This window comes from Pagrus pagrus, assembly GCF_965226575.1.
Source record: "Pagrus pagrus genome assembly, chromosome: 15".
In the NCBI taxonomy this organism is placed as follows: domain Eukaryota; kingdom Metazoa; phylum Chordata; class Actinopteri; order Spariformes; family Sparidae; genus Pagrus; species Pagrus pagrus.
The window spans coordinates 23,977,671-23,993,836 of NC_140199.1; the positions used below are offsets into that span (position 1 = coordinate 23,977,671).

Here is a 16,166-nt window from a genome sequence, read left to right on the forward strand (position 1 = left end):
AGAAAATGAGCTTTGCTATCTCAAGATAACGTCAATTAAAAAGCAGGCATGCAATGCAACCATCCTCAGCTTCCGTACTTTAAAGTTGCTGGTAGGTAGGCGGAAATGTTGTGCTACGCTGAGCTAACTGGATGATGGCTGTAGGTTGGTAGGTGTGGTATCAATCTTCTTATTTAACCCAAGTAGTCAAAGTTTTGCTTTAAAGCTTCATACATTCATTATTTTTGGCCATTTCGCTCACCTCTGGCCAAAAAAAACCTAGAGTCAATTTAAATGTGGTCTTTACTCTTGTTTTAGTTTAGTTTCGGTCTCTGAACTCTATGACCTCCCGAGGTTAGCCCAAACAAATTAAAATGACAGACTTTCTTTGTTTTCATGACTGAATAAACTGAATAAACAAACTGATGTTAAAGGAAAACACAGTTTATACTGTTTTACTTTGTTTATATGTGGCGGACCCTGCCACCTTTCCAGTGTTCTGGGACCTTATTTTCCTCTGAGAACAGCTTGTTTATTCACTTGTGTAGAAAATAGTTTGTATTATCACCTCATTAATGTTTTAAATATTAAAATTCTGAGTTTGTCTTTCTCCTCCAAAATTACACAGTGCACCTTTAGTGTCAAAAGTAATTTTCTGTCAATAAGTAGGCTATCAGAAGCAAAAGTAGGCTGAAAGTATTCACATAGTATCTGCTGTATATTAAAGGTCAACCAATTATCGTCCTGACCGATTATTGAATCCGATATTAACCTTTTCTTTTTTTCTTTCTGATTTTTAATCCAATATCCATTAAAAAAACAGAACCTTGGCTCTGATGCAGCATGCTATCTGCAAGGCAACTAATAACTTATCATATAAATGTTAGGGAGTAAAAGTGCAATATTTGCCTGCAAAATGTATTAAATAGCACAAAATCGGAAAAAGTAGGCTACAAGTACCTCGACATTGTACTTGAGTAAATGTATTTAGTTACATTCTGTCGCTGGCAGTTTGAGCTCATTAATCAGGCTACTTGTTAGCTGAGCTTATCTTCCAGCATCATCCTCGTCATCATCAGCTACATCTTCATCACCTCCCCTCTCCTCCTCCTCCTCCTCCTCTCCTCAGTAGTGGACAGCTCTCAGTGCGCCCGCGTGCGCCGCCTGTCCTTTAAATTCATTAGGGCCTATTTTTCTTGCCTTTTTTTTTTTTTTTACACTCCATCTTAACGCGGAAGTCAGTGACGCACCACTACACACAGCTGCACAGCGGGGGCCATGAAATAAACAGAACGTCGTGATTCGGAGGCAAACAGCGGTGAGTGTCTTGTTTGTTGTCTCGGTGGGGACATGGAGCGGCAGTGCAGACATGCGTCCGTCCACACTGAGGCTCCTCTGTCCCCGCTGCGCCTGTCGCTGTATTAAAGCCACTGGAGGCGGCTGACGCTCGGTCTCTCGCTCTCTCGGTCGGTCGGTCGGACTCACGGACGTCTGGACTGTTCTGGGATGTGAATGTGTGACAATTTGCTCTCTCCTCTTTTTTTTTTTTTTTTTTTTTTTGTCACTGGCCGCTGTAGAAGCTGAGAGTCGCTCCCGGGCGGCGGTGACCGCAGCGCAGCCCCGTTGTGATTAAGGTACGGACATTAATGTAATGTGCTGTGCGCGCTGCAGCACGAGCCAGCGACGCGTTCGTGTCTCTCGTGTTGTACTGCTTGGCTTTCATGTGCGTTGAGGAGGAGACGTGATGGGGATTGTGGACTGTGTCCTTTGTTAGTTCTCCTCGCGCTCGCAAACATAAATGATCGCGAGCATTATTTGCGTTTCTCCCCATGTCTTCTGCTCGGATGCGTTTTTCAATGTTCAAGTCAGGGCGCAGAACGGCGGCAGCGGGTTCTGTCCCATTTGAGTTTAGCACTGGATCAATACCGACTGCGATGCTGATGGTCAAATATGCGAGATGTGACCTCGGCAGCTTCCTTTGTCTCTCAGCGTCTGCCCCTGTGTTATCACATTAACTGGAGCCCTCACAGGGCGCACTGTTCCCTTTATTATGAACCATAATAAACCCAAGCGGAGAAGTCCAGACTGCTGCTCCCATCAGCACTCAGCCTAGGTTTGTTTTCAGCCGGACAACACCTTGCTCTGCCATCACACCCAATAATAAGTTAACTGTTACACTGGCTCTCACATGACACTCTGCAGGATCAGCTCCCCTGAGTTTGTGCCACCTTACACTCCGGTCCTCAGTGAGCCAGGAGCAGCTTGTCAAGTCTTTTTTAAAGGCGTAGAAATGTGCTTCAGTACGTCTCCCCGTGTGGATGATCGCTGCTGTACTGTATTTATTGTTTTTTCAGTGGGAGGGCAAACCTTCACTCAGATTCATTCCAAAGTGTCAAGTCTTGGCTTCACGTCAAAACCAGCTTCTTATAATACCACGTATGCTGTGATGCTGTGGTGCTCAGCTGTGTTTGTCTGTGTGTGTGTGTGTCAGTTACATCACAGTAGCCTTTGGTTATGTCTTCGCCACGCACTGTTGTGAAATACTGAGGTCTTGTTGCGATAAGAAGCCTCATTGTCTTGTTGGTATCTGTGGAGTGCGCATGCATAAACTTGCAGATAACACAATGCTTATTCTCTCCGTCGTGCCATGTAACTAATCCTGCCTCCTCTTGTGGGATTACTGCATATAGATTGGTTTCTTCTCCGCACAAACACTGTTTAAGTTTGTGCCACAGCCGAGTGTTTGAACAACAGCGACGGACGGTGGCCTTTTCGCAGGCGAGCAGTTGGAGCTCTGATCTCGGTCTCGTACTCGAGCCGAACAAAGGAAATATCTTGACTTTGATGAAAGAAGTAATTTGGGACTCTTTTATTCTACGGCAGCAGTAGAAGTAAGGAGAGAAAAAAGGGAAGTGAGGCTTTTATTCATGAGCTGCTTTCAACTTGTCAAAGTTTTCATGTTGAGTGCAGATATTTTTTTATATTATTAGTTCAGCTAGAGCAATAAAGTCAAATGTTCTGGGTTGTATTTTAGCAGACTGATGAGTTTATACTCAGGTGTCTACTTATTCTCTATCAAGATAGGAAGAAAAGGAGCAATATTAAGGTGTATTTTCTTCCAAAGAGTGACTGCACCAATGTGTTTGCCAAAATCCTCTCATATGACCACATCATACCATCTGCTTCCCTCTCCCTGTCCTGTTTCTTTCTCCATGACCGGCTGACTATCTGTGCACCCTCTGACAAAGAGACATTTTGCTGCTATCAACGAGCATCCTTCCCGTTTTAAAGAAATTCTCATCTATTCCGGACCCTGAGCTGCCCGAGCTGCCAACAGTCTCTGAGGTCGTCAGTCGTCCTGACAGGACAGGCTGCAGGGGAAATGAGAAAGTAAAGCCATGATTATGATTTCAAGCAGGAGGAAGAGGGCGACTGAAGCTGTCTGCTAAAACTGCGAGCGAAGGAGCCTGCAGCTCTAATGGACTCGGTGCCATTGTGCGCCTGCATATTAAGTCATACTTTGTGCCTTCGGAGACAGGTTCTGAAGGAAGTAATTGGAGGGTGAGAAGAATGCAATCAAAAGTATCTTAAGGCTCAGATAGTAGCTTTCTGCCAATTAACCGCCGTCATTGTCTGACACAATTGGTTCTGATGGTGAATTGTGCCTCCCACGGACAGTATTTTACAACATGGAGCAGCGGACGGGTTTGACAGCCCCTTTTCTGCTGGTATATAGTGGTTTCAATCAGATTCAATTTAAGAACAGCTAAAAACATTTTGACTCGCAGGAGATTTTCAGAGAAGGGTTTTTAGCTCTGGTTCACTCACCGTGGTGCACATCTTTGTTTTTGGCTAATTAGTTCCAACTGTGGAAGAGCTGATGTCTGCTCTTATTAATGACAGAGTAGGGCTGGGCAGTATATTATACACATTGTTATGTATTGTCTTAGATTTTGGATATTGTTATATTGTAGTATGGCAAGGCAAGTTTATCTGGATAGCACAATTCAGACACAAGTATGGAGCCATTTTAATGGGAAGACCAGTCGTCTAGGGCAATGCTGCAACGCTATTTTGCCGAGAAGCTCCAGAAATGTTTTGAGGAATAAAAAACTTCACCTGAGTTTCCACTGGCTTGAGGGTGAGAAGATACTGACCGAGTTTTTATTTTTCGGTGAAGTCATCCTTTAAGGCCGTATCAACCAGCCATAACATACAGAGCCTCACATGCATAGAGCTGAAAATAATCTGCCTATATTTGCGTTGACGTATTTATCAGTTTCGTTGGTGATATTTTCTGAGCGGTGCCGTAATCGAGCTGCAGCTAACAATTATTCCCCTCATCGATTAACCTGTCAGTTATTTTCTCAACTAATTGTCTGCTCTGTAAAATGTCAGACAGCAGTGACAGAAACGCCCGTCACACTTTCCCAGACACAAAGCTGATGTATTCAAATGTCTTGTTTGGTCTGCGCAACAGTCCAAAACCTGAATATGTGACATTTCCAAAGCGCGCATTAATAGAAGACAAAGGTCAACAGAAAATGTTCAAGAAGCTGCGACGAGTCCCTTAATCACATGAACTGTCAGTTTTGTTGCCAGTTAATTTTCTGTCAATTAAACATCAATAAATTGACGGGGTGTTTCAGCTTTACTCTTTGAAAAAGTGCATTGATTAGAGAAAAAATAGGTCAATCTCGCACACTTATTGACACATTGACACACACTCACACACACACACACACTCAAACGCACTTCCTTTTTTTCCCCCTCTATTTCCTGTACATAAACACAGGATGTGATAGAGTTCCAGTTAGCAGCACCCCGTGCGATTCACACCAATCAAGAGCATTTCACATTATTCCTCACATATTTGTTTAAATATTTGCTCATATATTAAATAACTATTTAATGCCAAGCTGTTTCAAAATGGCACCTGCAGACACGGCTCTCAGACTCACGCTGCACTGACTGCTTACCCCTGTCTCTTCTCTCTGGCGGTTAATCTGTAAAAATAATATTGATTGTGTTCTGCAGAGGGACAGGAAATGGATCCAGCTAACAGAAACCTGCCTTCATAGGAATTCTGTTTGTGGAATAAGTGCGTGTGTTGCTCAAGATGTGGGTTTTCCTGATGATGTCAGGCATTACCTGTTTTTAGTAGACTCCCAGCTTAGCAAGTTGTACTTCATAATTGATCTTCGGCTGAACTAATTAAAAGTATATCAGCAAATGTACCACCATATGGCAGATGCAGGATCTTCAGTGCTGTGTAGACTCTGTGCAGCTGTCCCATGCTGCTACCTGATCCTGCACTATAATCGTATGAATACGTCCCCTGCTAGTCTTGTTGTGTCAGCGTCTGGCCGGGCTGTAATGTAATAACATAATAAAGGTATCATACGGTGTCGCTTCTCTTTGCCTCCCCTGCATTAACTCAATCCTGGACCTGCCCTGCTACTGTGTCCTACTGTGGCTGGTCTTCGTCTGTAGGGAATATAGAGTATTGATTCGGTCTAATGACTTCCTGGATGATGTCATACACCCATGTGAATTAAGCCTCACTGGAGAAATGCTAATGGAGTAGTTAAAAAAAAAACACTGGTTATTTGATAAGTGGCTGGTGTTTTTTATCGATATTTCTTATAGATCTTAAGTAGCCATCTTTACTCAGACTTACAACGTGTGTGTGTGTGTGTGTGTGTGTGTGTGTGTGTGTGTGTGTGTGTGTGTGTGTGTGTGTGTGTGTGTGTGTGTGTGTGTGTGTGTGTGTGTGTGTGTGTGTGTGTGTGTGTGTGTGTGCGTGTGTGCAATGAAATTATAAAATACAGGATGAAACGGTGCTCGACAGCTGCTATACATCAGCCGAGCCGTGGTGCTGGCTCAGCTGAACGCGCTGTGGGATGGCACTGCTGCAGGTAGTGGGCTATGGTTGATGATGGCATTAGGGCTTTCATGGTCTCTCAAGGTTTTCTGTCTGCTTGCAGAAACAATTCAAGAAGAGGGCGTGGGCGAGGAGGCACAATGCTGCGTGTTATTCTAGCCGACACAGCACGTGTGTGCAAATACACTGGCTTGTGTAATATGTAATTATATGTAAATATGAATATTTGATCATGTGTGCGATGGTTTTGTGTGTTTTTCAATAATACCAAATATTCAGAGATATACTACTGTTTTGTGCATACTGCTCTGCTAAACTGATGGATGGGGATAGTATCTTGTGTTACAGATGGTTGACAAATGCACAAAAACATTAAACATTGTGACTTAGTAAAATGTTCCGTCATTATGAACTTCCGGAGCGGCTACGGTGCTCTTTGGCATCTCTTCTCTGCTGCTCCAAAGGAGGAATCGACAATTCTTCCCTCATTTGGCACTTTTAGTGATGGTCAATCCAAAAACTCACGCAGGCCTTTTCCTTTCCCCGTAACAATGCCCAGCATGCCTGCCAAGCCTTGGATTTCTACACATGCGGAAACAGCGTGTATGGGCTGGAGTCAGAATGATAGGATTTAAAGAGGTCAGAGGGTGGAGTCCACTTTTTTAGTCTTTCCGAGAGCAGAACATTAAACCACAAGGGGCAAAAGTGTTGGAATTGGTCTGAACGGTTTGTTTATCTGCTGCTGTGTATGCTTTACCTCCTCCTGCTGAAGCTGAGCTTTACTTCCAAGGAACACATTATGAACTGGACAAGCAGCTAAAGCCTCAGTCCTTTAGCATGATGTTGTGTATGTAGCCATCAAGTGCATATTTAGGACCCCTTTATACTGTTTGTGCTGCATATGAAAGAAACACATGACAGGCATAGCCACAGTATCTACAGTGGGTGGGGCTTAACAAGTGGTCAGTTAGGTTTAGATGCACTATTAAGGTTTTTCCTTGCAAGGCAGCTGGATCCACAGGATCATGTGATCATGTGAGCTCGCAAATCCATCTCGCCCAAGGACATTTAATTATACCTGGACACAGCCATGGAGGCAAAGTCCAATTCATTCCTATGAAAGCTGCTCAGTGGCGCATGAAGCCAAAATGACTCAACCGTCTTCTGCATAGCTTTCGCATTGTGTGCACCAGAGACTTCCGCTGACCGAGCCAGCTAACTTCCAATTTACCACCTGGCTAACTTGAATGGGGATAATAATTTAATTGTGCGGCTCTTCCAGACTTTCCAAATGTTACTGGGCCGAGTGGCTCAAGTTATGACAATGAAACGAGTCTTGATCTTGCCCGTCTTCAAGCTATGTGCTTGTGGTCGAACCGATCATCATCCTATTAGGAACTTCCGGCAGCTACGGGTGTGACAGCGAGTGAGAGGACTGACTGTTTCCCTCCTCAAGAGGTTAGCAAAGATGCTGCTATAGCATCTGTTATTTCAGAAGTGCAGAACATATTTTTGGTAAGAATTTGATTTACCAACTGGCACGGCTTACAGCGCACTCCGTCTGTTGATCTGATTGGTTGAAGTTAGCCTGTGATAGACGGCGATAGACAGATGGTTCGTCCAATCACTCGCCAAGTAGTTTTCGAAATGTGGCTGCCCTTTTCCAAACAGTTTCGAGCGGCTCCTCTCCAGATGGTTTCCTCGTGTGTTCTGTGGAAGAATCAGAATTAGTTATGTTGCTGCAGTTGTTTCTTAAAGTCGTTTCCTTCAGTTTGTCACCTGTCTGTGTCTGATTGGTAGACTGACTGTCATATCATTCTGCTATCGGCGACTCCTGTATCAACTGTAAATGCTGCGGATCTTTAATCTGTTAAATCTGCAGTGTGGAATTGGGAATGAAAAATAAACGCATTAAGAGGCAGACGCTCTGTGTATTTCATTTATATGGAAGGCTTTGTCTGCAATCTCTCCAGCTTCACTGTGACTGCAGTGCATCTGGATATTCTGTGTTATAGTCACATTTATTCACTCCGCTTGCGATATTTGATGTAAAAGCGACTATAATGAATCAGTCAAGGGAACACAGAAAAACATGCTGTCTTTAATTAGAATAAAAGAAAGTTTAATTGGTCTAATTAACTCGTCTTCTGCGAGGAGTTTATCATTATTCCTAGCATGTTGAACCTCATTGTCTTCCTGAACCTGACTCATAAGACCGAAGCTTATTCAGGCTCCTCTTCACTCTTACATTCTTCACGCTGATTCACATCACTGTCACTGTCTGCAGCATATCATATTAGATTAGACTTCTGCAAGCCAGTCAGCCGTCATTTTCATTACTTTTGTTGGAAGAAAAAAAAATCAACTTGCAGAAACTTTTACGACAGGTAATTCATCATCGTGAACATGCGTCCTAAAATCGCTTCTCGTCAGAGCAGGGTTTGTCTTCCGGTGCGTTCATGTGGTAGTGATAGCGTGACAAATGCCATGTTCTCATTAACTGTCACAAACTTTTATGAAGTAGTAAGAATCGACATTTTCCTTCCAGCATTCACTGCCATTAGTCTCTGACTTTTTAAAATCGGCTTGTGCAACAACAAAGTTCATACTCTGAGCGAGTTAAGTTTTCTAGTCTGTAGATGTTGGGTTTCAGAGCCTAATGGCTGTCCTGCTGAGAAGAAAAAGGTATTTTAAAATCTAGTTTGTATGGTATGTAAAATATCTGTGACCTTTCCTTCGCAAATCCACTCTCTTTTTGCCACTGTCTCATTATACAGTTGTGACTCATCCTATAGGCATCTCATAAAAGTGTACGTATTTGCCTCTAACCTCGTGGACTAAGCGGCAGCGTTTTGTTTGGCCAAACTGGAGGAAAAACTGTGTAATTGGCCTGAACAGCAGCAGCAGCAGCAGCAGACGAAGAAAAGAGTTTAGATGTCATTGTATCCTAAACATCAGTTGTCATGCCATCTTTGGGAAGTTGCATGCTGCTTCTGGAGCTTTTTCTAGGTTACGTCCTTGTCTAATTATCAAAATTGACTGTTTGTAAACAGCGAAGATATAATTGACTGCTTCTAATGTGGATTTCTGCAAACCTAACGAGAAGATCCCAACAGCAGAGTCCCTTCATCCCCTCTGTCATTTCATGATGAATATCAAATGAGTTTTTCTTACTAATGACTTTTCTGTTGTTCCCCATCTATTGTTGCAGACTGGTGCTGTTTGCATTGCCAGAGGTGGTTTGCTGCTCGTATTTTTTATATGTGAGGTGTATTCATGACTTAAATCTCATCAAATAAACATCCATGTCAGAGAGAGTCCTCTGTTGCAGCAGCCCTAAAACTCTCTACTGTGACTCTCTGATCATTTAAATTCAATCCCCAGTGACGAGCAGTCATTAATGATGTTTTTAAATAATTAATCCGTCCTGTTATTGCTTGCGCGAATTAGTTGTGTAGACAGTAACAAAATGCAGTGTAGTTGGTTTGAATTAGCTTTTCCCGCAATTAATGAGTTTGTTTGATGAATATTAATTCAGTTGATTGAGTGCAAGTTGCTGTTTGTGTATGTGCAGCTGAGAGCGGTGTGATCACATAAACAGTCGTGGTAACATTCAGACCATTCTGACTCATGATGGGTAAGATGTCTGCCCAATGTGGTATTTGTGTAACTTCACCAGACAGACTTTTGTAACCTGAAGTCATTGAGACACAGATGTGCGTTTAGTTTTAGGACACAATGTACAGACTTAAATTTCATATGTTTTTTTTATTGGAAACTGGATTGCAGAGATGTCAAACTGGGACAGGAGGAAATATGATCTTAATATGATAAAGGAATATTTTTCTAAATTGTGATATACAGTATACATGTCTACATGTCTCCTTTAAGGACGGGGCGAGTGTCTGGACTTATTTTCTGCATTTTTGCAGTGATATGTATGTGTTTTTTGTGTTTGATTACCGTTAAAACTGAATAATCTGAATCTGCAAAGTATCTAGGGTGAAGTAGTAGAGTAGTAGAGTGAAAGGTACAGTACTTGGGTAAATTGTACTTACTTAGATTCCATTATTCGCTATTCTGAATTTTGACACTGAGTTTTATTTGTACAGATATTTTTATTTGATAATTTCACAAAATATTAGCACAAAGAGATCTTTGATAGACGATCATCCGTAATGTGGATATAATGACTGAATAGTTAAAAGGAAATATTAGAAGATATTCTAGAGTATATTAGAAGAACGTTTGAAGTGCAACAGTCTGGTAAGATCAGAACATTTTACAATTTACTGTAATGCAACCCTGAAAACAAGGAAAAGACGACACATGATATATAGTCTCACATCGTGATGAAGATAAAATATCAATCTGTGTTCCAACATTTGTTTTTGTTCAACAACAAAACTGAAAAAAGTAAATAAATACGTACAACAAAAGTAAATAAAATGAAAACGAGTGAAGAGGGAAGTGGGATGTTGAAGGTTGGTTTACTTTGGAGCCACGTCGGTCTGATCATCCCCTATAAACAACGAGATGACGAGGGCTGTGTGGAGGATGCTGGGTCTCTTTGTCAAACCAGCCTGACATCTTCATTTGTTCCATTACCTTGGAGTTGGCTGCTGCGAGCAGAAAGGAGGAGGATCAGGGTCTAAATCAGGACATGTCTTGTTGTGACAAAGGTTGTTTGATGAAAAACCCACTCTCCATATGTGCACAATGTGTCATCACGCCAGACATCAACGTCTGATCTGAAAGACAGTAAAAAATATCTGCGTTCTTTTTTCTCTCACAAATCAAATACAATGGAAGCAGAGCTGAAAAAACGAACTGATTAATTGATTAGGCAGTCCCGGAATATTAGTTGACAACTCTTTAGATGATAATTTTATGCTTTTCTATGTTTGATAATGAACTAAATATCTTGTCGTCTGGATAAAACGGACACTTTGAATCCATCACTCTGAGAAATGATTTCCCTGCTCTCTGACTTTTTATTGATAAATGCTTAAACAGAGAAAACAGCAGATTAATAGGTGATGACAAAACTGTTAGTTGCAGTCATAAAAATGAAAGTGAAACTCTTTTTGTTGTATAAAACACTCAGAAGCATATCTTAGAAACTCTCACACTTGAGTGTGCCACTTACTCAGGATAATGGGATACTTACAGAGCATGTTGTTTATCGACTCTCTTAAAAGTACTTTGAGGGCGTATCGTCATTTTATTCGATGGAAGAGACCAGAGAGTTAACAGGAAATGAGGGAGGAGAGGGGGGCATAACGTGGAACAAAGGCACTCATCCAGCCTGAAGCAGGAACTATGGTTGGCTTTTAAAGGAGGCTACGAGAAGGCGGAGAAGAGAAAGACCAGATACCAGTAGATGTTAGTGAGAAGATATTTAAAACGGGCGAAGACACAAGATGCAAGTTTCCCTGATTTAGTTGTGGGTGAATTCCTTGTTACTCTGCAACTGTGTACGGACATTTTTCCCGTGTAAGCCTCCCTTGACTCATGAGTAAAGTCTTAGTCATCTCGTATAACAGCAGGTATGAGGAAATGTGAAAAAACCTTTGTTAAAGCAGCAGATATGAAGTAAGCAGTGTGACGTAGTCTCCCAAAGAAACTGTTCAGTGTAGTCTCAGGATAAGCTCCAAGCATTTAGTCTTTGTTGCTTCATCCTGTTTTTAGGAGTTTGTAAAGGAATACTATGCAGAATTGTCCTAAAATAACAATGTTATTTTATGTATTACTTTGATGTTAAACTTTAGAGGAAGAAAAGTTGAGTTGAGTTGTTGTTCGTGAGAAATGAAATCACGATGTGTCACAGTTGACCTGATGGACTGTCGTGCTGCTGTAATTCATTGTTTTCCTCTTGGGAGCGGCTGAGTCACGTGCGGCAGGTCGTGGTGAAACTCCTGTAACTGGTTCGTTCACGTATTAAGTGTCATCAAACTGGTTTGAATATTTTTAAATTGGCCTAACCTTAGTGCTTCATGTTTATTCTTTCACCACCCCAATAATCATGAGGACAAATGGCTTCTTTGGCTTTATTGCCGTATTAGATATGCGTTGGCGTGTCTTTCCCTTCATTTATTGCAGTTTTGTCCATTAGGAAACTGTGTTTTAGACCACTAACCTTTCTCTTGGCTGTTTCATATGAGCAGACTCCCTCTTTGGACTTTTCAGAGTGAAGCAATTTCAGCTGCACAAGCAAAATTGGATTTAAAAAAAAAAAAGTAGGAAAGAATTCAGGAAGCAAGTCCTAAAATTATTGCAGCACCATCAAAATTCTGAGCAAGTTTACATGAATGTAGAAGTCGTTGCGGTGGATATGCTGGCTGTTGTTACACCAAACAAGAGGCATGAAAAACAGCTCTAAGAGCAGTGCAGCGTGACTTCTGTGCTAAACTTGACTAAATGAATACCTTAGTAGATACTTCATGTATCATAGATTCATCGTTGAATTACCATTGATCAAATAACAAGGCCAAAACACATAGCCTCTGTTTTATGGAGGAACACATAAGTGTTTTTCGATACATATCGATTCTGAATATTCAAAACACTTTCAGTACTCGCTCTGACCCAGACCTACTTAAGGTGGACCAGCTCTTGAGTGACAAACTGCTTCTCCAACCAACACCCTCTGTCCATTTGTCTGCCTGGTCTAACCTCAACCTAAAATCTTAGATTTTATGCCCTCGATGTTGTCTCAGTTTTTCCCTGTGGTAGCAAAAATGGTAACAAATATTAATATTTTTCAAGGTATAGTATCAAAGATAGCAATTCCATTATTGTGACACACTAGAACACTTACAATAAAACAGAAATAGATGCAGCGGTTAGTAGCAGTTAAAATTAATTAACATCTGTCTGCGAGAACAATTACTGTAATTGTTTTAAGTCATTTTTCGAGAGAAAACACCAAACAGAAATGTGAGAACTGGCTGCTTGTCCTTGCGTTAAATTAAAGTAAGTTGAATTTATTTTTATGGTCTCGTTCAGGCAAAACAAGACATCTGAAGAAGTCACCTTGGGATCTAGGAAATATTATTGAGCTTTTTCCACAGTCTTCAGGCGTTTTATCGACCAAATGATCAGTCACTGCCTCGAGAAGATAATCAGCAGTTTAAGGTATTTAAACAGTACCAGTGCTCTGGAAGGGATATGTTTAGCAGCGTGTTGGTATCTCCTCAGTTTTGTAGATTCACTCTTCACCTGCTGTTGCATCTGTCAGATTTGGCAGTGCCTCATTAAAACTAACAGCAGGCTTCTACACAACTTTTTCCTCCGCAAACCTGACCTGAAGCGCGCAGCTGAACTGGGCTCAGTACAGTGTGGACCTTCAATGCTGCTGCGAATATGCTTTGATTTAATTGTATTTTCTCATAGCTGCAGGGATTTTCTTTTGAACTGGGGCTATGCAGCTGTGATCTTTCCAACCCGTCAGTGTTCTCCGACATCCAGAGGCTGCACCTGCTCACTTACTGTGACTCAGTCTGGGTCGGTCTGCTTTGGCCACATTCCCAAAATGTTAATGCGAATCTGTGCTTGTGGGTTCAAATTTGCATCAGTACCTGTTCCTGTGTTTATCGATGCAAACAAGTTAGCAGGTTTGATGGTGGTGCTCTGCCGGCTACAGGCTAATTGGGAATGTATACGACAGATACAGGCATGTGCAGGAGAGAACATCTTTTAGTCTGCATGAGAATCAAGTTAGGAGCTCTGGCTTCCTCTATATGTTCTACTTCCCCTTCATGGTATCAACTGTAGGGACATTTAAAAAAGTGTGTGTCACCAATATACTGTAAGTGACTGCTCTTTTTGAACAATTTCAGTTCCTGTCTCCATTTTTAATGCGTTCCCACTTTTCTCCCTTCAGATGTTTAATTCTGCCCCCCCATCTGTTTGCTCTCTTTCTTTCTCTTATCGCTCCATCACACACACATACACACACCCAAAGAATCGAACAGCATCCTGTCAACACTCTTATCAAGTATTCTTTGAGTCAGCCGTGCGCTGATATGTCATTTTCCCCCATTTTTTTCTCCCGCTGGTTTTTAGATTTCTTTCTTCCTTGTGTTGGCAGCTGATGAGGTTATCAACAAGACAGTAAAGGACGACTTTATTCCTCAAAAATAACAGACAGAGGGAACTCTACACTTCCTCTTGGACTGACAGCTGGTCTGGCTGCTATGCTCATACTATCATCTATCGTCTTTTCTAACATTTTATTGAATCTAAATCCTGTCAAATCCCACATTCATATCCAGGGTTCACTGTGAGCAAAGTTACATATTTACCAAAATGTTGATGACTTGCCAAGTCCAGTTGCCTACGATACAGCACTTAGAATATTTACCAAAACTTTTTGGACATCTGTCACCACCTCTTGTTGGATGATGAAGCATAATAACTGCAGGTTTGAGTGATCGCATAATGTTCACAACAATAGACAATAAACACAGTTTCAGTGTGGCCTTTGGGTAAGGTACTTAGGGAATTACCGTTAATTAACTACAGGCTACAGCTGATATAATCTGCTGCTGGCAGTGTCTGTCATTTACACTGCTTAGGACTGCTGGATAAATATGCAAGGCCTGCTAGCTGAATATTTTGTGCATTGTTGTTTTAATCATATAAAGAGTGAGTGGAGTTAAAACATCTGGAAGGAGATTTATTCTAATTAAAGTGAATCCAACCTGAAGACAAATGTAAACGTAGTCATGGTGCAGTTTAATTTTGTCATTTGTTTAAAGTTTGGATTGGAATATACACAGTATGCACTTGAAGATGCTACTCAAAAGTATGTGGCTATCGTACAGATGCTAAAGGAATATTTCAACATTTTCGGACTTCCCATTCACTGCCTATGCAAGCGGCCGTGCACAGCATTCTGGTAGCGTAGCATTGTGTTTCGAGATTGGGGGTGTCGCGTTGCCCGCTCTTCACTTGCATAAAGTTGAAGTCCAGCTACTTCATGCAAATCAGGGGCATCCTGAAACTAACCATTGTCAAGTCAAAATGAAGACTGAAGACTCTGCAGCTGCATGGCTTACTAACCGCCTGACTGACACATTTCAGTGAACTGTTTTCTCACTATATGACAGAAAGTTTCCAAACAAGCTAGAATGTAGGTTAAGTTTAAGATCCCAGAGCAGGCAGCCCATGAGCAGCATTCATCCAGGGGCATCAGGGGCAGCCAGTAAGTGTTTGCGTGGTTGTCTGAGGGTGTAAACTGTTTTGGACAAGCGTGCAAAGCTGGGAAGCCTTAGTTTAGCATGATGACCGGAACCCAGAGGAAACGGCCAGCAAAATCCACCTACCAGCACCTCTTAAGTTGACTAATCCATGTATGCTGTAACGGGTTTGCTTCATCTCTACAAAACTGAAAGTGTACAAATGACGAGTTGTGTTTTTTACAGTGAGTTCCTGGAAGAGTGGGAGGGACCATCAAAAGTCTTCAACATGCAACATTACAATGTACATGTAACGAGCACAAAGTCTGAATTCCTTCAATCAATTTTTTGCTACAAAGAAATAACTATTCTAACAGAATGGGGCCATATAGAGGGAAGATTTGGGGGAAAAGATTTTTTTAGGGTTTAACACACAAAAATGCTTTGTCTAAGTTTGGAGCTGGAGTCTGAGAGATGGCTTGACGAAGTCTTGATGGTTTTATAAGATGAGTTTTAGTACATTTCTGAGAAGTAAAAAAAACATTTCACAGTGAACATAAATTTTGCAATAAGGTGCGGGAGTTTTTTCACATCCCTTTTTTTGGGAAACCGAAAGAATGAAACTGCTCTTCTCTCAGAAAATTGATTATGGGAAAGGTTGAACACCGTTCAGTGATTTCTTCACGCGTCTGACATCAGAGTCTTGACATGTCAATGTACTAATTCAGGGAATTCAACAAGGGATCACTGAGAGAATCATGTTAGTCAAGTATTTAACTGAACTTTGAATAACCCACTTTTGCACTGTCTAATCTGGTAGCGGTACTGAAAGTGAAACATTTACTGTAAATTAACAGATCCTGCTTCCTTTTTCCAAAGAGGAAGTTTCATGAGGTGTGTGTGTGTGTGTGTGTGTGTGTGTGTGTGTGTGTGTGTGTGTGTGTGTGTGTGTGTGTGTGTGTGTGTGTGTGTGTGTGTGTGTGTGTGTGTGTGTGTGTGTGTGTGTGTGTGTGTGTGTGTGTGTGTGTGTGTGTGTGTCTACACTAGCATCTGTGTTATCCCTCTTGGCTCTCTGTCTCTTTTCGCTCTTGTTTGCTCTTCTTGCCCTTCACAGCTCCTCG

At 41.6% G+C, this 16,166-nt stretch overlaps 1 protein-coding gene across 3 annotated transcripts in view; it reads left to right on the forward strand.

The window, feature by feature from the left end:
* The first annotated feature begins 1,123 nt into the window (after nt 1-1,123).
* The window catches only part of LOC311270965 (E3 ubiquitin-protein ligase MARCHF8-like), an 89,879-nt gene continuing 74,836 nt past the window's right edge, over nt 1,124-16,166 (forward strand). The window contains exon 1 of one of the 3 annotated variants that reach the window (XM_084376253.1): nt 1,124-1,297. The gene's annotated coding sequence lies outside the window, so the exon portion shown is untranslated. Of the gene's footprint in view, nt 1,298-1,318; nt 1,614-16,166 lie in introns of those variants that run through there. The other 2 variants (XM_084376255.1, XM_084376254.1) reach the window with 2 other exon arrangements.